Source organism: Salmo salar, chromosome ssa12 (assembly GCF_905237065.1).
Source record: "Salmo salar chromosome ssa12, Ssal_v3.1, whole genome shotgun sequence".
In the NCBI taxonomy this organism is placed as follows: domain Eukaryota; kingdom Metazoa; phylum Chordata; class Actinopteri; order Salmoniformes; family Salmonidae; genus Salmo; species Salmo salar.
In genome coordinates, this window is record NC_059453.1 from 56,012,695 (window position 1) to 56,036,958 (window position 24,264).

The window sequence follows — 24,264 nt, forward strand, 5'->3', positions numbered from 1 at the left end:
CGCTCACAAGACTATCTTCACACTCACAAATACTAATTTTCACAAAGTCTGCTGCCTCAGTGTCTTTAGATATTTTTGTCAGATGTTACTATGGAATACTGAGGTATAATTACAAGCATTTCATAAGTGTCAAAGGCTTTTATTGACAATTACATGAAGTTGATGCAACGAGTAAATATTTGCAGTGTTGACCCTTCTTTTTCAAGACCTCTGCATGCTGTCAATTAACTTCTGGGCCACATCCTGACTGATGGCAGCCCATTCTTGCATAATTAATGCTTGGAGTTTGTCAGCATTTGTGGGTTTTTGTTTTTCCACCGGCCTCTTGAGGATTGATCACAAGTTCTCAATGGGATTAAGGTCTGGGGACCTAAAATATCGATGTTTTGTTCCCCGAGCCACTTAATTATCACTTTTCCTTATGGCAAGGTGCTCCATCATGCTGGAAAAGGCATTGTTCGTCTCCAAACTGTTCCTGGATGGTTGGGAGAAGTTGCTCTCGGAGGATTGTTGGTACTATTCTTTATTCATGGGTGTGTTCTTAGGCAAAATTGTGAGTGAGCCCACTCCCTTGGCTGAGAAGCAACCCTACACATGAATGGTCTCAGGATGCTTCACTGTTGGCATGACACAGGACTGATGGTAGCGCTCACCTTGTCTTCTCCGGACAATCTTTTTTCCGGATGCCCCAAACAATCGGAAAGGGCATTCATCAGAGAAAATGACTTTACTCCAGTCCTCAGCAGTCCAATCCCTGTACCTTTTGCAGAATATCAGTCTGTCACTGATGTTTTTTCCTGGAGAGAAGTGGCTTCTTTGCTGCCCTTCTTGACACCAGGCCATCCTCCAAAAGTCTTTGCCTCACTGTGCGTGCAGATGCACTCACACCTGCCTGCTGCCTTTCCTGAGCAAGCTCTGTACTGGTGGTGCCCCGATCCCGCAGCTGAATCAACTTTAGAAGACGGTCCTGGCGCCTGCTAGACTTTCTTGGGCGCCCTGAAGCCTTCTTCTCAACAATTGAACCGCTCTCCTTGAAGTTCTTGATGATCCGATAAATGGCTGATTTAGGTGCAATCTTACTGGCAGCAACATCCTTGCCTGTGAAGCCCTTTTTGTGCAACGCAATGATGACGGCACGTGTTTCCTTGCAGGAAACCATGGTTGACAGAGGAAGAACAATGATTCCAAGCATCACCTTCCTTTTGAAGCTTCCAGTCTGTTATTCGAGCTCAATCAGCCTGTCAGAGTGATCTCCAGCCTTGTCCTCGTCAACACTCACACCCGTGTTAACGAGAGAATCACTGATATGATGTCAGCTGGTCCTTTTGTGGCAGGGCTGAAATGCTGTGGAAAAGTTTTTGGGGGATTCAGTTCATTTGCATGGAAAAGAGGGACTTTGCAATTAATTGCAATTCATCTGATCACTCTTCATAACATTCTGGAGTATTTGCAAATTGCCATCATACAAACTGAGGCAGCAGACTTTGTGAAAATTAATATTTGTGTCATTCTCACAACTTTTGGCCATGACTGTACACTACACTGACACTCTCACACAAACCCACACACATTCACATACACTACATACACACGCACACATATGCATACCGACAACACAAACACGCCTACAGACACAACGCAAACACACATACACACACATACACTTACACGTTTACCTTCATCATTTGCTGCTGCTGCTGTTCTTCATTTTACTCTTATTAATATCTATCCTGATGCCTAGTCACTTTACCTTGCTTTTATGTACATTTTCTTTTCATTATTATTTTTTAACTCTGCATCATTGGGTAGGGCTTGGAAGCAAAGTGCATGTGACATTACAAATCGATTTGATGACACACTGTACAATACTGTATACTATACTGTAAAAAAGTAAATGCTACCATAATCGGAATGAATGGATGAATGAATTACATTCATTGAAGGGAGGAGTTTGTATTTCCCAGTAGGCTATTTTACTGTAATTACAAGGGATTGATGCAAGCAGGTTGGCTGTTTGATAAAGTGTTTACACATTACAGCATATGAATATTTGGTGTTTTACATCACTTGCACTTCTTGAGAGCTTAACAAAAGTTTACAAACTGGCAGCAACTACAGGGCAAAACAGACATCGCAAAATAGTAAATAATTTAAGGTTTAAGACTTGCTGCCACTCTAATCTGTACCCTATACTGTACATTCTAAATTGATTGGGCACTATAACGACATACGAGTTAAGTTGGTACTGCATTCTCACTCACGGGTGTAACAAATGTAGCCTCTTACAAGGCACACCTCAAAATATGTTAATGAGACAGAAACAACATTACCATGCACCCACTAGTAATCAAAAGGTTTTTGGTGCTCCAAAGATACGGTACGGCACTGTACTCTGTGGTGTGGAGTTACAGTACCATTAGAAATACAGCAATTTTCACCAAATGCATCATCATTTGGTTAAATAAAGGTTAAATAAAGGTTAAATAAAGGTTTCTCGTGATAATATCTAAAATGACCAGGTACATTACAGTTTTCCATTACAGTGAAGGCTATTGTTCCTATGCATGGTGACTCCTCCTGTTATTTAATCCACTAAATGTAGATGGGAAGATGGTAGAGCAAAAGCAGAGGTGGGCAGGGGGCCCTGATAGTAGTTGGTAGCCTATGTCAGTGCACTGGACAGGCACTCCTTAAACACAGCCAACTGAACTTCTCCACACTAACAGAAGGCAGCAGTCCTAGTCTACAGTCCCATAACCAAACGGGAATGGAAGTCCAGTCTACATAGTAACCAAGCCAGGCAAGATTCTTGAAATAATGTGAGTTTACATAGGCTACTGAAGCTTGATATGTCTCTGTAGCTTGATGGGGAAATTAAATTGAGCAATTGAAATAAAGTTCCTGCCAAGAATGCATTTGGGTTATTAACAGTGTAAAGTTACAAGAGTAGCCATCAGTAAAGACCATCAAAGGCATTTGGTGGATATCGGATTTCCTGAGAGGGGAATATGTCTAGATATTATTTTATTGGAAAGGTATTCCATAAAGGACATTAATTAATATTTACAGTTGTATAGATCCAAGACAAGTAGATTATTATGTCAAATTTCAAATAGTACTTTGTGCATAACAATAACCCAGTGCAGGCTACATTCCAAGAACAACTGCTACACAGCAAGCAATTTGCGCGCGAGACAACAGAGCATATCAGTCAGGGGGTGCGTCTGTTTCGAAGTTGACCTGATGAACTCGCGTACAGAGAAGGATATCTCTATCGCTCTCTCTCTCTCTCTGCCATTGAAGGCATTTCATTGGAAATACATGAAGCAAGAATGTTATAATCGCGTTATTAAATGGCACGTGATGTTTAAATTTACTAATGAGAATTAACTCTTAACGTTCAGAATATTTTACACAGTCCACTCAATCTGGTTTTGAAGAGCGCTTGCAGATCGAGACATTTAGGACCATTTTGAATTACATAACTTTATACTTGACTATCTACTCTGGTCAGTGTGTCCGTTTAAAGTCATAATAGCCAACTATATCCTACACTCAGCGCCTTGGAATTTCGAGCACAACTATGTGGTCAAGAATGTCGAGGAATTTCCCACTCCTGCCAATCTGATCTAGATTTCAGAACCAAGGACAGTTCACACCTGCTCCACCTGGGAGACCGACGCGCAACGTTTCCTCACTTCCCGATTTTAACAATGCAACCAGGTAAGAAATTAACTCTGCTGTTTTAGGCTAGGCTACTCACTGTCACAGCATGCCAGTTTTATCAGAAATACTTGTGTATCCATATAGCATTAGCTAAAGCGTTATTCACATTGTTTAATAGTGCCTTTCCTACAGGTCTATAGTAACTGTATAATACAATTTTACCTCCATATCGATGTAGGTTTTAACATTGTAGTCTTCTATGCTATATGGATAAATTATGCAGTTTATGGAAATAGCCTACAAATAGATTATTTTCCATTTGAAGAAATATGTTGAATTTAGAAGATCTATTGCATACAATAGCAGGCTATATTACATGCTGGAAGACTAGGCTTATTATTATTACAAATAAATATAATCTTGAATCAGTTGTTTATAAGCACATGCACAAGTTGTCACCACTCCCACTTCATCTGTAGTCCATGCTCTATTGTTCTGCACATTATCAATCTTAAGCAAAGTTTGACAGGTCAAGAAGAATATGACACAGTATTGTCTATGTTTTAAAATGAACTATTCCTAGATCATACTGTGCATATTACTAAATTATATCCTAGGGGCTATGTGTTGCTCACTGGTAGGCTATATAGACATTTTATCAGGAACATTTAGTCATTTAGAAAATGTTCTTATCCAGAGCGATTTACAGGAGCAGTAGCCTATTGAAAAGTCATGATGATAACTTGGTCTTAGGAGCGGGGATAGGATAGATTTTATTGACAGTGCAGAGCTGGCGATGCAGGTGCTAGCCTACGAAAAGTGAAATATTCTAATCAATCAACTCACCAAAAAAACTGCCTGTGCCAAACAAGCATGACCATCCTCCATGAGACATCAGATTTCTGTCCTAAGATTTAAAGCTGACTATTGCAGCATGTAGTGTAGGCTACAGTAGGCCCTACCAGGCGCTATATTAATGTATTGTTAGATCACATTATGTGGTGAACAGGTACTGAGGCAACTTTTGTCTGTCCTCTCTACCTATAGCATACGCTACTACAGTCTGTCCTCATTGTTAATTCTGCGTTGTGAAGTAAAAGTTGTCACAAATATAAATAGTAAAGTAAAGTACAGATACCCCCAAAAACGACATAAGTAGTGCTTTAAATAGTATTTTTACTTAAGGACTGTACACCACTGCATATAGGTGGCCCAAGGATTCAAACCCACAATCCTGGCATTGCAAGTGCCGTGCTCTACCAACTGAGCCATACAGCACCAGAAACAGACGCAGTTCCTCTATAGGCTAACACATTTAACTGGGAATAGAGATTCATCTAATTAAGCTCTATCCTTCTTCATGAAACACCATCAAAACCACCTTCCTTCCTGTTTTGATGTCACACCCATTGTGTGTTGTTTCTCTGCTCACTTTACAGGACCAATAACCCCATTCATCTCATGTAGAAAGGAGTCAAAAGCCTCTTATCACCCCACAAAAAGTAGATCGTAGTTGGATTACTTTTTTGGGGATTGAGCCCAAAACCCTCCTGTGAGAATTTGACACTCAGTCACTAATGCTCTATATTGTAGCATACAATGGCTATTCAGTGAAACCTTCTAGTTTGAATAGGATTCCGTTTACTGAGTGCACTTTTTCGATACATCACAAAAGAACACCAGTTGGCCTTCTGAATGTCCCCCTGTGAGAACTACTTGAAATCTGAAGGACCTATCAGAGTTAGATTCAGCTATGGAACTTTTTGAGGTCATTTTGAAGCCCATTGAGTCCTGGGCATTCTCACGCTTTACTGATGAATATTCCATAGCAACGCAGAGATGAGGGCCGGGGGAAGGTCTTGAAGTTAACATTTTTGGTTCAAGTGAGGAGAAAGGGAATTGACCAGCATGTTGTGGTGTGTGTGTGTCCGTGTGTTTGGATTGAGAGATGAAATGGATCACTGAAACACAATAGTGACTTGGAGTGATAGAAAAGCGGGAAAGGTACTATATCACATGGGTTAATCTAAATCATGATAATTTCACAGTCACAAATAGAAACCACCTTTAGGTATATCTGTCTAGAATAAGACGTGTTATCCCTTTATGATTACAGGTGTTATTCCCATTCATCAACACAAGGTGTCTACTGTTAGTGTTGCCTTAGGGGGTAAGTCCTTGCTACTTATGTGTTATGTGTTAAATATTTATATCCATCTTAGCAAGCATTGTTTAATTGTTTATTTATTGAAATGTTAAAACAAGTTAAGAACCAAAGCCATTATTTTAAATATTAGACTGAGCATCAATCATACTTATACCAATGACATTATATAGTACTCATTATATTCATACCAGCCATTCATACTCATACCAATGGTGATACCCATTATAATGCTAATGTTATGATAGACACAATCAGACATGTTTAATCTATGGAGGCTGTATTTGAGCAGTGCCTTGAGCAGCTGGGCTCTGTCTGAGGGCAAACAGGGCATAGGCTCCTTCTGGCTCCACCATGTGTTGTGTGATGGTGTTCAGGTCTGTTAGGGAGGGTCACTGGCTGTGCTGTCTGACATCTCACCACCTGATCAGGGTGCCACTTAACACAGCATGGGGACATCTACCAACTAACAATATTACCGTCCATATGAAAGTGCCATCATGTACCACTTACCAAGAGGACTAACTGCAAACTATTTGATCTGAAAGTCTAGCTCAGTAGGACCTATTCTAGACTCTTCTACACCAATATATTCACAAGTGTCTGCTGCCCACAGTTGATGCAAACAGAAGCTTAAATCGGGAGTCTTCGTACAGTAAAAGCCAGTGAACTGTACTGTACCAATGGATCTTAAGGACCTGTGCTTGGTTGAAACATGTGCTCAAAGCAACATTTGTACTTAGTCACTCAATAATTTGAATCCAAGAGAGAGAGGCACATTGTATTGGAGGCGGTTGACTACTGTACTGTATGTTGCTAGAGTGATCTGCGTTGGAGAGACCTACAGCTTTTCAATGCACGTGATGGGACGCTGGTGTGGATTTGGTACTGTATGTGTGTGTTAGCTAGCTACCTGAGGGTTCAAAGTGGAGCAATTATGCACACTGTCTTCTCTTTTGAACTCCTGTTTCACTGGGAATAATTGTGCAGAGACAGCTGGGTAGGGAGGAAGCAGCTCTCTTGGCTGCCAAGTGCTATTGTGACAGTCGATTCCACCGCGAGACAGATTTAATGATGTGACCACGGCCTGATAGAAAATTCCTCAGAACTAAGAGGAGGCTGAGCAAGAGTTGACAGTTGTAGTAGCAGCTCCAACTCATGTCAAATTATTCTTGGTCCCCTTGGTTATTTGCTGTCTCCTGTTTAAGGGAAAAGTATTATGGGCTCTACTAAGTGGGAAATGTTTTCCTAATATTGGCAGAGATATCATTTGATATCTACCTACCTCCCATACTTCAAGCTTGTGTATCCCCATATCTCTCCAACACACATCTGGGGAACTTGTAGTAGGACTTTATTTGCTACCACCAGACTAAGATCCACTCTTGGATCAAAATGTTGTATAACTAAGCCTAATTAAATGTATGTGGTGATGCCATCGTGTCCGTGTTCTATATCTTTAGGATTTTTTGGGGCGACTATGACAGTCAGTCCTTAGACCATACCTTGGCCTAGTTCCTGTTGGCCCCCTTCTTGGTCTTCTTGGTTGGCCCTGATTCGTCCATTAAACTCAGGCTCTGCAAATGGAGAGTCCCTACAAAGCCCACCTGGTACAAGGGAAAGTCGAGTGGGAGGATTCGATAGCTAACATCAATTAAACAGTTTTGGGTCACCTGTTCCCCGTAGCTCCTGAGCCACAAACAACAGACTGTGGCTCAGTCCCAACAATTTCTCCTACAGTAATGCAGGGGTTTAGTTTCTGTAGAGATGGCAGATTCAGCAGCAATCATTGCACTTGTTCCTGCTCATTTGCTTCCTTGTCTGTTGCTGGGGTGTGACTGAACAATATCTCCCGGAACACTATCACGCACGCACACACACACACCAGGGGGGAGAGGCTATACGGACACTCCCGGTGTACAAAGTGATAATGTATGTCGTACTGCTGAGAGCCGAGTGAACCGAATCACACAGACCAACTTTCTTTGGCCAAAGACTGAACCGACTAGCCTCTTTCTCACCAGGGGCCAACCCACAGGAAGAGTGACAGGACATGCTATAGGTGGCATACTATGACCACAAGTTATTACTAACTCCAGTCATGGGAGCTGAGAGATGTAGATGTACACATTCCTTCTGTACTAACTTTATGAAGTATGTTTAACATTGCACAGTTTACTGCGATAAGGTACCTGTAGGTAGAAAACGTTTAAGATTAAGACATTTATCTAGACAAATAGTATTACATGAACTCCTCTATTATCAACATCTTGCCGTATCCCAAAACTGGTTGAAATTATGTATTTTCAACCAGTTTTGCAACAGCATGTACAGTATGAGTGAGATGGTTGATTGAAAACCCAGCCACACCTTCAACTAACAGCTATAGCTACTATCTCCCATCAGTGATGAGGTGGTGTGTCCAGCAGCTAATGGGACTGATTACCTCAGCTTTCCTTAACAAAGTGCTTGAATTTGAATGTCGATTGTGAAATAAAAATCACAAGAAAGTAGTGTTGTCACGATGCCAGAATTTTTCCTTCGATACCGATACCAGGTATAGTATCACAATACTCGATACCATTACGATACTCAATACCAAAACAATATCACTGCAAAAAAAGAAGGCATATTAGCCAAAGTCACAGAATGGCACTTGATCCAGACAGTTAAGCTCAGCTACTGCTCTGTTCAATCGCTGGGCATCTTTTGAGTTATCATTACATTACAAATTTTTTTACCTAAACATTTTTCAGATGCCATGTATGCATTAATGAATCAATTATACAATCATACAATCAATTTTACTTTGTATTTACCAATCTACATAACATGGTAATCATTTATTTGAATTAAAAATCTCTATTCATATACTGGCTAAATCAAGATGAAGCCTAGGCCTATCCACAATACAGGTGAATGCACATTCAGTAGGAGTGTGTGTGCCTGCATTGAGTTACTGAGCTTGTTTTGGCTGATTCCATGGGGCTACAGATAACAAACAATCTGTTTCCCTTCCTTATTGTACATTTGCATACAAATAGCCTATTTTATATAAATGTGTGCTGTCTCTTTAACCAGTAATATTGTCATTCACAAGGCAGGAGGGGGGCGGCCTGTCGGAACACAGCCAGTTCGCTTAGGCAATAGATCATCTTTGGGAGAGACGTGAGACAAAGACCGAATAAGTGAATGAATAAAGTTTTTGTGGCAATCAGCTTTGAAATCAGCATACAAGCTTGGCACACCTGTATTTGGGGAGTTTCTCCCATTCTTCTCTGCAGATCCTCTCAAGATCTGTCAGGTTGGATGGGGAGCATCGCTGCACTGCTATTTCCAGGTCTCTCCAGAGATATTCGATCGGGTTCAAGCCCGGGCTCTGGCTGGGCCACTCAAGGACATTCAGAGACTTGTCCTGAAGCCACTCCTGTGTTGTCTTGGCTGTGTGCTTAGGGTCATTGTCCTGTTGGAAGGTGAACCTTTGCCCCAGTCTGAGGTCCTGAGCGCTCTGGAGCAGGTTTTCATCAAGGATCTCTCTGTACTTTGCTCCATTCATTTTCCCCTCGATCCTGACTAGTTTCCCAGCCCCTGCCGCAGAAAAACATCCCCACAGCATGATGCTGCCACCACCATGCTTCGCGGTAGGTATAGTGCCAGGTTTCCTCCATATGTGACGTTTGGCATTCAGGCCAAAGACTTCAATCTTGGTTTCATTGGACCAGAGAGAGTCCTTTAGGTTTCTTTTGGCAAACTCCAAGCGGGCTGTCATATGCCTTTTACTGAGGAGTGGCTTCCGTCTGGCCACTCTACCATTAAGGCCTGATTGGTTGAGTGCTGCAGAGATGGTTGTCCTTCTGGAAGGTTATCCCATCTCCACAGAGGAACTCTGGAACTCAGAGTGACCATTGGGTTCTTGGTCACCTCTTGGTGGTTCCAAACCTCTTCCATTTAAGAATGATGGAGATGACTGTGGTACCCTTCCCCAGATCTGTGCCTCAACAAAATCCTGTCTCGGAGCTCTACGGACAATTCCTTTCGACCTCATTGCTTGGTTTTTGCTCTGACATGCACTGTAAACTGTGGAATTTTATATAGATAGGCCTTTCCAAATGTTGTCCAATCAATTGAATTTACCACAGGTGGACTCGAATCAAGTTGTAGAAACATCTCAAGGATGATTAATTGAAACAGGATGCACCTGAGCTCAATTTCGAGTTTCATAGCAATGGGTCTGAATACTTATGTAAATAAGGTATTCTGTTTTCGCTTCGGTATTATTTTGTGTAGATTGATGAGGAGAAGAAAAATATTTAATCAATTTTAGAATAAGTAACAAAATGTGAAAAAAGGGAAGGGGTCTGAATACTGTCTGAATGTACTGTATTTTCCCATTCATTACAAAGACCCCCATTGCTTTGTTTGACAAACCCATGCCGCTCTCTCTATTTCTCTCTCTCTCCAGTCAAACAGATATTTTCAACCCCTAATATACCAGATATATGACCTCAACATGATCCGAATTTATATCAGCAAAACTCTTGTCATACTGCCCACTACCCCTCCCTGCCCACCCACCACCACCCTCTTTTTTTGCCCACCATGTTTCCATGGCAACCCCAGTTAGCGAAGAAGAGAGCCCTTCCAAGTGTGAGAATATCTCTGATTATACTTCTTGTATGGTATGGTGGTGGTATGGTTCACACTCCATGATGCTATACTGTAAATATTGAATAGGTTTTTCAGTATGGATTTGTCTTCGATTAGAATAACTTGAAGTATGCTATAACCACTGTCCAAGGACAGAGCTCCTTTATACAGTATTCATTCACTTCTACCTTCCATTCAAAAAGTGATCCCACTGTGGTTTTCCACACTGTTTCTCCTTGCATGTGGTCCTTGGAGATTGTTCTTCACTGAACTAGCTCCCAGTACACACACAAAAAAAGTGTGCTTAATAGTACCAAATAGGGGTTCTTTAGCTTGTAACCATAGCGGAACTATTTTTTGGTGCTACTGTAAATAGAACCCTTTCTTGAAGGTAAAAAAAATAACCATGCTCATGAGGTTCTAAATGGAACCTGTATGGTGCTATAAATAACCTTTCCTAAGGTTCTATAAAGAAGCATTAAAAAAAGGTTATATTTAGCACAGAAAAGGTTATAGCCTTAAAACCCACTTTTTGTGGGTCTTGAAACTTCCCATTAGCACTGCATGAAATGGTCACTTTTGCACTTGTTTTCAAGGACACACCTCAAATATTGACACCACTCCCACCTCAGTTCAAGTGAGCTGGTGTTAGACAGGTAAATTGACAAACCTCGTGTTATGACTGGAGAATGCCAGTGAGACAGTTATTACATGACGAAATAGAAAACGAACGTGAATTTGACGCTTGTGCTTCCTTAGCGCCAGCCAAAAATAGAGCCCTTTATCTCTGTTGTAACTTTCTTTCTCCTCAAGTCAGTGTTCACTGTTTATATTCTTAATCTCCCAGTGATGGAATTAGTTAGAACAACTCGTGTCAAGTGCTGGACGCACTCGACAGAAACAGAGGGCAACACATGATACAGTATATTCACCCAATAAATGTATTATGTACCCATGTGCATGTGCTGTGTATGTACTGTGAAGTCAGTCAAGTGAAAACAGAGGAAGTATGTATATACCGTAGATGTACAGTATGTGAGTGGGTGCAAGTGGGTGAGTGTTTCATGTTTCAGAGAAGTCAAATGTGTCATAAGATTAAATGTATCTTATCAAATCAAGCTTTATTTATACTGCACATTTCAGACATGGAATGCAACACAATGTGCTTCATAGGAAATAATATATAAAAAACAATGAAAATAAAAGCAGAAATATTTACTACACAACAAACTTAAGATAAAAAAACAAAAGAATGACAAAAACTGAACGACTAAAAAGCACCCTAAGAAAAGCTAAAAATATTCATTTTAAGATCTCTTTTAAATATGTCCACAGTTTTGGCCCCCCTCAGGTTCTCTGGCAGGCTATTCCAGAGGCTGGGGGCATAATAACTAAAGGCTTCCTCTTCATGCTTCTTGATCCTAGGTTTTGGGATAGTTAAAAGGCCAGTGCCAGAGGACCTGAGGGACCTACTGTGTACATAACTTAAAAGCATGTCTGACATGTATTGGTGTGCACAATCGTGGATTGGTTTAAAAACCAATAGAAGAATGTTGGTACCCGTGCTGCAGCATTCTGTATGTTTTGCAGTTGACCAATGGCTTTCTTGGGTAGAACAGACAGGAGAGCATTACAGTAGTCAAGCATGCTTGTAATAAAACCATGGATGAGTCTCTCTGTCCTAGCCTGAGAGAGAAACTGCGCACTTTGGCAATGTTCCTCAGGTGGTAAAAAAACTATTTTGGTCACATTCCTAATGTGTGATTCCAAATTTTGTTCTGAATCAAAAACTCACACCAAGGTTTTTTACCTGGTGTTTTATCTTTATTGCCCATTAATTAATATGTGTGGCCAGATTTGCGCTCTGTGCTTCGGCACCAACAAAAAGTACCTTGGTCTTGTCTTGATATAGTTGGAGGAAGTTGTAAGCCACCCAAGTATTTAAATCACTAATAGAGTCTAATCATTTATCTCCAAAATTCTCTGGTGACACAGAAATATAAAGTTGTATATCGTCTGTGTAGCAGTGAAAATCAATGCTGTGCTTTCTGATAATGCTGTTCAGATCTAAATTGGTTTAGGACCTATTTATTCGGTCAAGAGTTCTCTGTCACCGTATACGGTGAACATAACTCAGAGAAAATACATATCACATGTGATGTTCCACATTTTGGATCCGGTACTGTTCAGTTTACATATGTAACCCCTTGTAACATATATAAACTGAACAGTACCGGACCAAAACTAATCCACCTCTCCAGTCTGTCCAGAAGGACATCATGGCCAACAGTGTCGAATGCAGCACTTAAATCCAAGAGTACAAGGACAGAGAGCTGTTTGGCATCTCGGTTGGCTCTAAGATAATCTCCCACTTTAACTAAGGCTGCCTTCTTCAGATATGCTATTAAAAACTGTTTTGAAGAAGGTGGTGGGGATAGGATCAAGAAGGCCGGTAGAAGTCTTAAGTTGTAATATCACTTTCCTGAGCATGTCTGTGTCAACCCTGGAAAATAAATCCATAGTGCCTTTGTGTGGTAGGCTAGGGAACAAATCCTCAAACTTCTCACCAGGTTTTGCTTGACTGATACCAAGCCTAATGTTGATTATCTTATCTCTTATTAAATATGCCGCAAAGTCATCACATTTAGATGTGGAGGGAAGTTCAAATAGGTTTGAAAGGGTAGGATTTATCAGGCCATCAATGGTCGAGAAGAGCACTCTCAAATTTTTCTGATTAATAGTGATCAAGTTAGAAAAATGAGCCTGTCTGGCATTTCTAATTGCCTTGTTATATATGCCAAGTTGCTCTCTCAGAATATCATAACAGACCTGCAACTTTGACTTTCTCCACTTCCGCTCTGTCTTTCTGTAATTTCTCTTTAATTGATTAATTTCCTCACTCATCCAAGGGTCTCTCTGTTTGGATTTGGCCTTTTCAACTTTAATGGAGCTATGGCATCAATGGTTGCCCTTGATTTAGTTGATAACTTTAATAGAAAATTATCACAAGAGGAAGGCAGAATAGGTGGTGGAGAATTGTTCATACATTCAATAAAATCTGTAGCAACTTCAGAGGTAGGATAGTGTTTCTTAATAATGTGTTCAGTATTACCCTGTGCTATGGGCAACAAGGTAGTACAAAATACAATGGTGATCAGATAAAGCAACATCAACAATAGAGGATATGTCAATAGAAAGCCCCTTGGTAATAAACAGGTCCAGAGTATGGCCGTGGTTATGGGTGGGCCCAGTAACATGTTGGGAAAAGTCCATAGAGCTCAAAAGATTCATACATTTAACGGCCTTTTAGTCAGTCTCTTTCTCAGCATGAATAGTAAAATCGCCCAACACAATGATTTTATCATTGTTCTCAAGGACATAATTCAGATAAATCATTAAATAAAGTGAGGCAGGACTTTGGTGGCCTATACAGGGTTATGTCCAGCACTGGATGCTGACATTTAAACAGTACAGCATGATGCTCAAAAGACCAAAATTTGAACGTGGAGTTAAAGTAACATAAATTAGGTTACTCACAACAACCATAGTGCCATTTCAATAGGAGTTGCTTATGCTTTCCAAGCTCTGTGTTGCTTACATGCTGACCACACCTCTCGCGTTACGTGCACAAGCGTTGCAAAATACATTTACACATACAGTTGAAGTCGGAAGTTTACATACACCTTAGCTGAATACATTTAAACTCAGTTTTTCACAATTCCTGACAGAACTGAAAAAGTTCTGCCCACAGAACTGAAAAAGGATTGAACTCAGGGCTTTGTGATGGCCACTCCAATACCTTGACTTTGTTGTCCTTAAGCCATTTTGCCACAACGTTGGAAGTATGCTTGGGGTCATTGTCCATTTGGAAGACCCATTTGTGACCAAGCTTTAACTTCCTGACTGATGTCTTGAGATGTTGCTTCAATATATCCACATAATTTTCCTACCTCATGATGCCATCTATTTTGTGAAGTGCACCAGTCCCTCCTGCAGCAAAGCACCCCCACAACATGATGCTGCCACCCCCGTGCTTCACGGTTGGGATGATGTTCTTCGGCTTGCAAGCCTCCCTCTTTTTCCTCCAAACATAACGATGGTCATTATGGCCAAAAAGTTATATTTCTGTTTAATCAATTTCTCCAAAAAGTACAATCTTTGTCCCCATGTGCAGTTGCAAACCGTAGTCTGCCTTGTTTATGGCGGTTTTGGAGCAGTGGCTTCTTCCTTGCTGAGCGGCCTTTCAGGTTATGTCGATATAGGACTCGTTTTACTGTCGATACACATACTTTTGTACCTGTTTCCTCCAGCATCTTCACAAGGTCCTTTGCTGTTGTTCTGGGATTGATTTGCACTTTTTGCACCAAAGTCCGTTCATCTCTAGGAGACAGAACGTGTCCTTCCTGAGCGGTATGACAAATGAAAGTTGTCACAGAAAGAGATTCCTGTTGTTGCAAAGTTTCTTCAGGTACTTGTTCAGGGCAAAGAGTCGGCTGAAATGTTACGGACACCTTTGATAGCACGGGAGGGGGCAAGAGATAATTATTATCTTTCCTGTGCTAGTGTAAAATGATCGCCTAAAATGAAGTTCGTTAAAACCTACGTGAGTGATGATGGTGTCAATGGAGTAGTTGGCCAGAACCGTGGGCAGAAGGGAGTTGATGTCATGGACATGGGCTCCTGGGTGACAGTGGACCTTGGTCGGTCCACAGATCGTAGGCAGGCCAAAATCTCTCACCATAGGGCTTCCTACATTGATGGTGGTCGTGATGCAATCCAATGGGTAAGCGACCTGCTGAACTGTGGTGGCCGTTGGAGAGGATGCCACTGGGCGGCCTGTTGGTATACACCCAGGATCCATGCTGGTAGGTCCGTCTCAAGCGAGGCAAAGCTGTTTGATAGCTGGATTGGATCTTCTTGGATAGATGAAGGGTGGCCAGACTTCCTCCCCAATCTCGTATGCCTTGCGTGTGTCCAGTCTCCCATCTTATGTCTCATGGAGTTTACTGTAAGATCTCATGGAGTTTTCATGTTAAATTGTAGTATAAGGCATCAATATAAAGATTAGCCAAACAACCTCTCTTAGAAGATTCATATTTCATATCCAACTGCTAGCTTCCCATAGAACAAGTCATACAAAGGATAGTTCAAAAGACCACCTGGGAACGTGCATGAATACCAATAACCTTTTCCGAGGTCAAGTATTCCATAGAGTGGTTATGTCCGCTCCTGGTGAGGGACTATCCTGAGCAATGTCCACAGGGGTTGCAGCCTGATTCAAAGGGGAACAGGCAGGAGTATCAGGGGACAAAGGGAAAGTCTGGTGCCCTGGGGGGACCCTGGTGGAGTGCTTGGAGTCTCGGGAGTAGCTGGCAGTGGGGCTGCCTGTCTCAAACCATGCCCATAAGATAGTGGGTGACGGAAAGGTAATGCTGCTTAGAGGGCAGTGAGTGGGGGGTATGGGATTGGGCTGAAGGTACAAAACCTTGCTAACACTTGTTGCTGCCTAAGGGCTGGGACATTCTCTGCAACATCACCATAGAGTGGTTTCAGTCTATTGTGATGGATAACTTTTGGGGTAGTTTGAGGTGATTTCAAAACCAGTACCCTGCATGTTACACCAGGCTGTCCATCTGTGTAGAATAGATGTAGGATTTTGGATGGGCTCTTCCAGCATAGGGATAGTTTGCAGTGCAGCTTGGCTGGATCGGTCATGAAAACCAGATCACCAACTTCATATGGTTTGAAAACAGTTCCCTTGTCGTATTGCTCCTTATGTTTTTTCCCCCCAAGCCAGCTGTAACTGGGAGTTGGCATCAGCAAAGGCCAAAAGTAGTCTGGATGTTACAGAGGAGGAGTACTGTGATGGGGACTTTGAGGAGATGTCAGACGGGCTGGGCGGCGTGACAACTCAGTGGCATTGGCATGTTTCTTCCTTCCCTGTGTTGGACCACGTAGTTGTAAACATTGAGTTCCAGTGCCCATTGTGCTCTCCGCCCTGTAGGGTCATTGTCCAGTGGGATCATCCTGAGCCACACGTGTGGTATGTGATCAGTTACGACCTTGAACGGATTGCCTCCCAGATAGTGTATGAAATATCAGATGGACCACACTATAGCGTAGAGTTCCTTGTCATATGTGGACCAGTTTTTCTCAGATTGTTTGAACATGTGACTAGCATAGGCGATCACTGATTCTCTGCCATTCTGCACTTGACTGAGAACAGCACCAACTGCCATCTTGGATGCATCACAGTGAATGAGGAAGGGCTCGGGAAAAGTCAGGGAATGACACGATAGGTGGCACAGAGGGTCTGTCTCAAGTATTTGAAAGCCTCATCTGCCTCCCTTGACTACACAAAAGGAACATCCTTGAGTGTGAGCTTGTGCAGTGGGGCTGTGATTTGGGCAAAGTTCCAAACCTCATGTAGTAAGTGCACAAACCCACAAATACCCTGACATCAGTGGGAAAGGATGGGAGAGGTACATTCTAGACACAACATGACCTAGAATGTTCACTTGGCTCTGAGCAAAGGTGCGTTTTGACGGCTTCAGTTTCAAACCTGCTGACCTGAATCTCTAGAAAACTTGTGTTCTTTACAGTTCCTGCTGAACACAATGACGTCATCCAGGTAAATGAGGCAGTGGTTCCAGTGACAACCACAGAAGACAAGTTCCATTAGGCGTTGTAACGCCGGCGGTGTGTTGGACAAGCCCATCGGCATGACTTTAAACTGGTAGAGCCCACTTCCTCTGCTATAGGCTGTCTTGTCGCTGTCTGTAGAAGCCATTGGAACCTGCCAGTAACCACTGGATAGGTCAACCGTACTGAACAGACGTGTTTCCGAGCGGCTCAAGAGTGTCATCACTCCAGTAGGTGTTGGTGGGAATAGCACACAACATGGACTTCATGCTGAACTGTCTCTTTGCCGATTGTCATGGAAATGCTAAGGGTGCTTAATGTGTCTAAATAGTCCCCTGTCATAGACTTAACAGTGACAACATTTTTAGTTAATGGTTTAATTCTCAGTGTGGAGATAGACATACGGAGTTCCTCACTGATGAGAGATGGCTGACACCGTGTCTAAAAAAACATGTGTCTCATGGGCTTCGAGTATTGTCTGTATGTAAGCAGTTGATGTGTTAGATTTACCCTGACTGAAAGCTGAAGGCAGAATTTGGGCCTTGTTTGAGGGATGAGCTGGCACTTGACCCACAGTACCAACTAGTACTCTTTTCCCTGGTCTTGAGTGTGTGAATTATCAAACGGATGCTCTCATTTTTGGGCCATCTCCTATTGTTGTTATTGTGGTCGTTGTGACTGTGTGTCCCTATCCCTGTCTGTAGATACATACTGATGGGTGTGGCCAGGGCTTGGAGGTCTGTTGTAGCCAGAGCTGCTGTAGCCCTGTTCATGACGTCCAACATTGTTACGTCTGTAGAGCGCTGTCTGTAGTCTTGGGAAGGTTTACCATAGCCATCATGCTGTCCACCATAGCTATCACGTTGCCCTTACGGTTGGTGTGAGTAACGTTGCTCTGTGTACCTAAGGCAGCTAGGTGAGCGTTTCCTCTGATGAGACGAGCTGTAGTCTGGAGTAGGTGAGCTACCGTCGACTGGGACGGCCTCTTGAATCCTGTTGTGTGTCATCCTGCCTCTGTTGTTGCATTGACAAAACCAGTTTCATCACCTGTTGTTCTTCACGTAGTCCTGAAAAATCACTTTGCAGTGCTTTGATGTCGGTTGTAAGGGCCTCTATTATTTTGATTAGCCGTTCATCACATGAAGCGGTGGGTGTGGTTTCACCATGTGAAGCCTGGCAGGAGGGGTTAGATGTGACAGGCATGTTAACCATTAGACTTGTGGAGCTAAAATTAATTTCATCCTGTACTCTCTGGCTAGCAATTACAAGTGTCTGTTCCAGAGTAGCAGCCCCATGTTCATGGCACTTAGCCTGAGCACCAGATACAATCCAGCTACAAAATGTCTAAAATGTTCCATTTGGATGGCAGCATCATTGTAGCCTGGAAAAGCTTGTGATTTCAGCTGCATAAACGTCTAATGTTTCTCATGGGAGTCTGGGCCTAGCATTAACTCTGAAAAAGAGCGAAGTATTTCTTTCCACCGAAAACATCACTCAACTTTCCAATAGTTTTCCAATATAAAATTGAGTTGCTTGTAGCAGAGAAATCCAGTTTGGTTGGAAGGATTGTGGCTAAATTATTGTCTGTTGTGTCAGCACAAGCTTCGACAGCTAATTCCCCCCCAAAAATCCTTAGAGTAAAACTCTCCTTGTCCTTTCCATCACCATGAAATGTTTGGAGCAGATCCACTTTATAATATATCACTTTGTTAACAGCAGCAAGCTCTCGCCTTTCCTCTTGCCTCTCCTATCCTCCTCCGAGTCTGACATTCTTGAATTATTGATATATCTTGAATCAGATATCACATTTAATTCCACTCACATTTTAGCTGTTTAGTCCGTTTGTTATTCCACTCACTTGTAATTGTATAGTCCTTTCGTAAGTCTGTTTGGTTGCTGTCACGCCCTGACCGTAGAGCCTTTTTGGTTAGGTCAGGGTGTGATTTGGGTGGGCATTCTAGATTATGTATATCTATGTTTTTTTATTTCTATGTTGGCCTGATATGGTTCCCAATCAGAGGCAGCTGTCTTTCGTTGTCTCTGATTGGGGATCATATTTAGGCAGCCTTTTCCCACTGGGTTTTTGTGGGATCTTGTTTTTGTATAGCTGCTTTGAAGCCTGCAGAACTTTACGTTCATTTTGTTTGTATTTTGTTGTTTTGACGGTGTTCATTTAATAAAGGAAAAAATGTTCGCCTACCATGCTGCACCTTGGTCTCATCCTTCAGACGGACGTAACAGAAGATCCCACCAAAAACGGTCCAAGCAGCGTGGCCAGGAGGAGTGGACATGGGAGGACATCCTGGACGGCAAAGGATCCTGGACGTGGGAGGAGTTCCAGGCCGGATGGGATCGCCTCCCATGGGAACAGGTGGAAGCAGCGAGGGAGGAACGGCGACAAGATCGGGAGTCACGGCAACGACAGAAGCCCAAGAGGCAGCTCCCCCAAAAATGGGGGGGGGCACACGGGGTGATTGGCGGAGACAGGGTTTAGACCTGAGCCAACTCCCCGTGCTTACCGTGGGGAGCGTGTGACCAGTCAGGCACCGGGTTATGCGGTGATGCGCACTGTATCTCCAGTGCGCATTCATAGCCTGGTGCGCTCTGTGCCTGCACCCCGCATTTGCCGTGCTAGAGTGGGCATTCAGCCAGGACGGATTGCGCTGGCTCAGCGCTCCTGGTCTTCGGTGCATCTCTTCGGCCCAGGATATCCTGCGCCAGCTCTACGCACGGTATCCCCAGTTTGCCAGCACAACCCAATGCGGCCTGTGCCAGCTCCCCGCACTTGCCGTGCGACAGGGGGTATTCAGCCAGGATGCATTGTGCCAGCTCTACGCTCCAGACCTCCAGTCCACCTCCACGGCCCAGGGTATCCCGCGCCGGCTCTATGCACTATGCCTCCAGTGTGCCTTCACAACCCAGTGCGTCCTGTGCCAGCTCTCCACACTTACCAAGCTAAACGTGGGTATCCAACCAGGATGTGTTGTGCCTGCTCCACGCACCCAGCCTCCAGTGACGATCCATGGCCCGGAGCCGCCAGTGACGATCCATGGCACGAAGCCTCCAGCGATGATCCATGGCCCGGAGCCTGTAGCGATGATCCATGGCACGGAGCCTGCAGCGTGGGTCCCCGGTCTGGAGCCTGCAGCGAGGGTCCCCGGGCCAGAGCCTCCAGCGACGGTCCCCGGTCCGGAGCCTCCAGCGGCGGTCGGCAGTTCGGAGCCTCCAGCGGCGGTCGGCAGTTCGGAGCCTCCGGCGATGATCTACGGTCCGGTCCCTCCGGCGACGATCCACGGTCCGGGTCCTCCGGCGACAATCCACAGTCCGGGTCCTCCGGCGACGATCCACGGTCCGGAGCTTTCGGCAACGACCCCCGAAAGGGAGTCGCCACCGAGGATGGTGGATCCGCGAGCAGAGCGGTGTCTACGTCCCGCACCGGAGCCGCCACCGAGGCTAGATGCCCACTTGGACCTTCCCCTATTGAGTCAGGTTTTGCGGCCAGAGTCCGCACCTTTGGGGGGGGTACTGTCCCTAGCCCTGACCGTAGAGATCCTTTTTATTTCTCTATTTGGTTAGGTCAGGGTGTGATTGGGGTGGGTATTCTAGATTATGTATATCTATTTTTTTATTTCTATGTTGGCCTGATATGGTTCCCAATCAGAACCAGCTGTCTTTCGTTGTCTCTGATTGGGGATCATATTTAGGCAGGCTTTTCCCACTGGGTTTTTGTGGGATCTTGTTTTTGTATAGCTGCTTTGAAGCCTGCAGAACTTTACGTTTGTTTCTTTTGTATTTTGTTGTTTTGATGGTGTTCATTTAATAAAGGAAAAAATGTTTGCCTACCATACCTCATCCTTCAGATGGACGTAACAGTTGCATAGTTTGAATTTATTTGTATTTTTACAGGGACAGTGCACATTAATCAACGTCTTTAGTAAAAGTTACTGGTTTTAGCCAGCCGGCTAATTTTCAACCGCAGTTCTGGGTCTTGAATAGTAAGCTTCACAGCAGAGGCTCATTCATTCACAGTTTGCATGCTAGCTAGTTCAGTGCTGTGGTCGGTAGCGCCGTCATGCAAAACAGCATATAAAGTCTGTAATTCCTAACAGACACTGAAAAGTTCTGTTCCCCAGCCTCTGTCACCTATTACGTAAGGTGTGGATATGAAGATGAGCCTAATAGCTTCTCACTTAGATGATTAATATTTAATATCCAACTGCTAGCTTTACATAGAACAAGTAATACATCAAAGGCTAGTTCAAAAGACCACCTGAGAACATGCATGAACCCCAATAATCTTTTCCCAGGTCAAGTATTCCATAGTGATTACGCCCTCTCATGGCGAGGAGACATTAACAGTACATCACTTTCTACACTAGTATGAAACATGTGCTGCCCTTTTTTTCATGTTTTATGTGGAAGCCTTTCCCACTGCTATTGCTACAAATACAGTCAATAAACTTGCCAAGGTGTAAAATGCTAACTTTAGGAATGTGATATCTATCAACAAGTGACACGTGACATGCACACAGATGATAGATTGGACTGCCCAGAATTTGACTTTCTATCATGTTTCGATGAAGAGCACAAACACATGGAAAGGTTAACATACTCAGGGAGCATTATAATTGACAGATTACAAGTTGTGCATCCAAAATGGCACCATATTCCCTACCTAGTCCACTTATTTTGCCACGAGCCATATGGGTCCTGTTCAAAAGTAGTGCACTATAGGGAATATGGTTCCATTTAGGATGCAGACAAGACTATCAGGCTAACAGGAACCACATGAACAAGTGGTCCTTTAACTGAAGCATTGTTATTTATTATTTTTTTAAATTCTGCTCAAAATGGTAGAAAGAGGAAGGGTGGGAGAGAAACTCAGAGGTAGAGTCTGTGTGGCTGTGGGAGAGAGAGAAAGACAGAGAAAAAGAGATTAGGAAAAAATGGGAGAATATAGGTATTTAAATGTCTAGAGGGCAGTAGATGGGTGCTGGGAAATCCAGGCAGAGGAGTGAAACGTGACCAGTCACCTTGATTCGGTCTTATGTAGCAACATTTGAAATTGTGTTTTTTACATTGGATAAAAGTAGAGAATCAGAGCTACAAATTGTATATCATACACTGCAGTTGAGGAACAATTGGAAAGTAATTCTGCTTTGAAAGTTGATGAACTTGTAACCTCACTTTTGAGAAAATGGCCCTTGAATGTTTTGGTACACCTACTGGAGAGATCTTCTTTGCCTACACCTATTCAGCAGCGTTTACACCCTCTTAAGCCTTAGCCCCACCCATCTCTTTAAGGATTCACATGTGAGGCCATGTGCTAAACAGAATGAGTAAGATTGTTTACTACACTATCAAAGATTTCAAAACTAAAAATTGTGAAAGTACTAGCCTACAATAAGGAAAAACTCCAGGTTAAAATACACTTTATCTAGCCCTTGGCCTATATCCTAATCTGACTTTGGTGCAGGTCATGTTGTTCTTCACATTACCATCTCTGGTAAACACACAAATAAAATCAACATTTATTTGTCACAGTGAAATGGTTACTTCTATATTTGCATAGTAGCAATAGAAAAAATAGAAAGTGTCAGGATAAAAATATTGTATAAATATTTTATAATTATTAGATGATGCTTACCAAGACACTAGGGGTGTGCCGAGTAGTCGGACAAAACAAGTATAATAACGGATATGGGCAATTTTCTGGATACAATTATGATCTGAGGATTTTTTCGGGTGCCAGCAAGCATGTTTCTCATGTGTTAGTCAGAGAGTTTCTGAACCATACTGTACTGTCTTTGAGTCACTCTTTTGCGTGGTCTAAATAACTCAACTGGCTTGATACTTGATACTGCTGCTGTTGATACTGCTGCTCTGATTGGATAGAGTGAAGATCTATTTCTCCTCATAATTTCAGGATCACTTTTCTTTGCATGTTTTCGGTCTGATCGTTTAGATTGTTGCTGCCTGCTACTATGATAGATCACATTGTGAGGACATTTGCTATCAAGCTATCAATGTGCATAATATCTAACAAGTTGGGCAAGGGTAGGGCAAAAAGCTAAAATGCTAATGCACATTCTGACTGATTGACAGCGAACTTGGCTGCCTGCAACAAAATGAGGACAGACAGACACACAGACACACATACGCACTGACGCCTCCGCGCGCTGCTCCTAATCGGCATCTTTTTTTGCAGTGAGAACGTGCAGGGAGGTAAATTACCAACAACTATTTAGGCATATTAAAACACTTCAGTTTTTTCCGATCACGTGTATCATCCTATCAAACTGTCACGTGTCAATTTACAGATACGATTACGAATATGAGTATGGCCATATCAGCACACCCCTACCAGACACACTTGTCTAAATTGATGGGACGTGAAAGAAATGTGATAACCACCCCCCAGCCACATTTAGCTAAGTGGATGGGTCACTATTGTGTAGACACATACACATGTTCATGAAATACAATATATGGCCGTAATCACCCACAGACACACCTGGCTAACTTGATGGGTCATGTAATCATCTGGCAAAGTGGAGTCTTTTCTTAAGACGTGTAGCTAGAACCATAATCCCAACCCATACTACTAGCAATACAAAACTGATTGTCATAGCTAGCCAACATGCATGAAATGCTCTATTATGAATCTACAGGTAGTTAAAGCTAACAAACTAGGTTCAATGTTAGCTAGCTAGCTAACAGTACACTTTAACTTGCAATGAAAATTACTTTCTGACAAAATTAGGAACTTATAATTACCCGTGTACATGGATGAATGCTTTACGGCAGACTGGAACCTCTTTAACTCCGTTTTGTTTGTACAGCTTGTTTGGCCTGCGTTGTGTCAAGTCACTCCGGTTCACACTGACTGTGTGCAGAAAGTAGTCCATCAAAACTTTTTCCCACTAATCTTTGTCGATAGTGCCTGCTAAACTCAGGGCAGCAATGATGTTGAGAGGAGTCGCAACACTTTTGCAGTTCTCCATGGCTAACATTATATCTTTAAAAAAAGTAGTGGTAGCAAGGATTATCTACACATACTGCGGAGCTCACGTTATAGACAGAAGCATGCTAAATGGCAGACCAATCGGAACTCATCTCTCGGCACGTTCAGCCCATCCATTATC

At 42.9% G+C, this 24,264-nt stretch overlaps 1 protein-coding gene across 2 annotated transcripts in view; it reads left to right on the top strand.

Annotated features, from left to right (window-relative positions):
• Nucleotides 1-3,206: 3,206 nt before the first annotated feature.
• LOC106565327 (metabotropic glutamate receptor 2) overlaps nt 3,207-24,264 on the top strand; it is a 73,854-nt gene continuing 52,796 nt past the window's right edge. Inside the window, exons 1-2 of one of the 2 annotated variants that reach the window (XM_045691517.1) lie at nt 3,207-3,723; nt 5,783-5,836. The gene's annotated coding sequence lies outside the window, so the exon portion shown is untranslated. The remainder of the gene's footprint in view (nt 3,724-5,782; nt 5,837-24,264) is intronic. The other variant, XM_014132301.2, reaches the window with a different exon arrangement.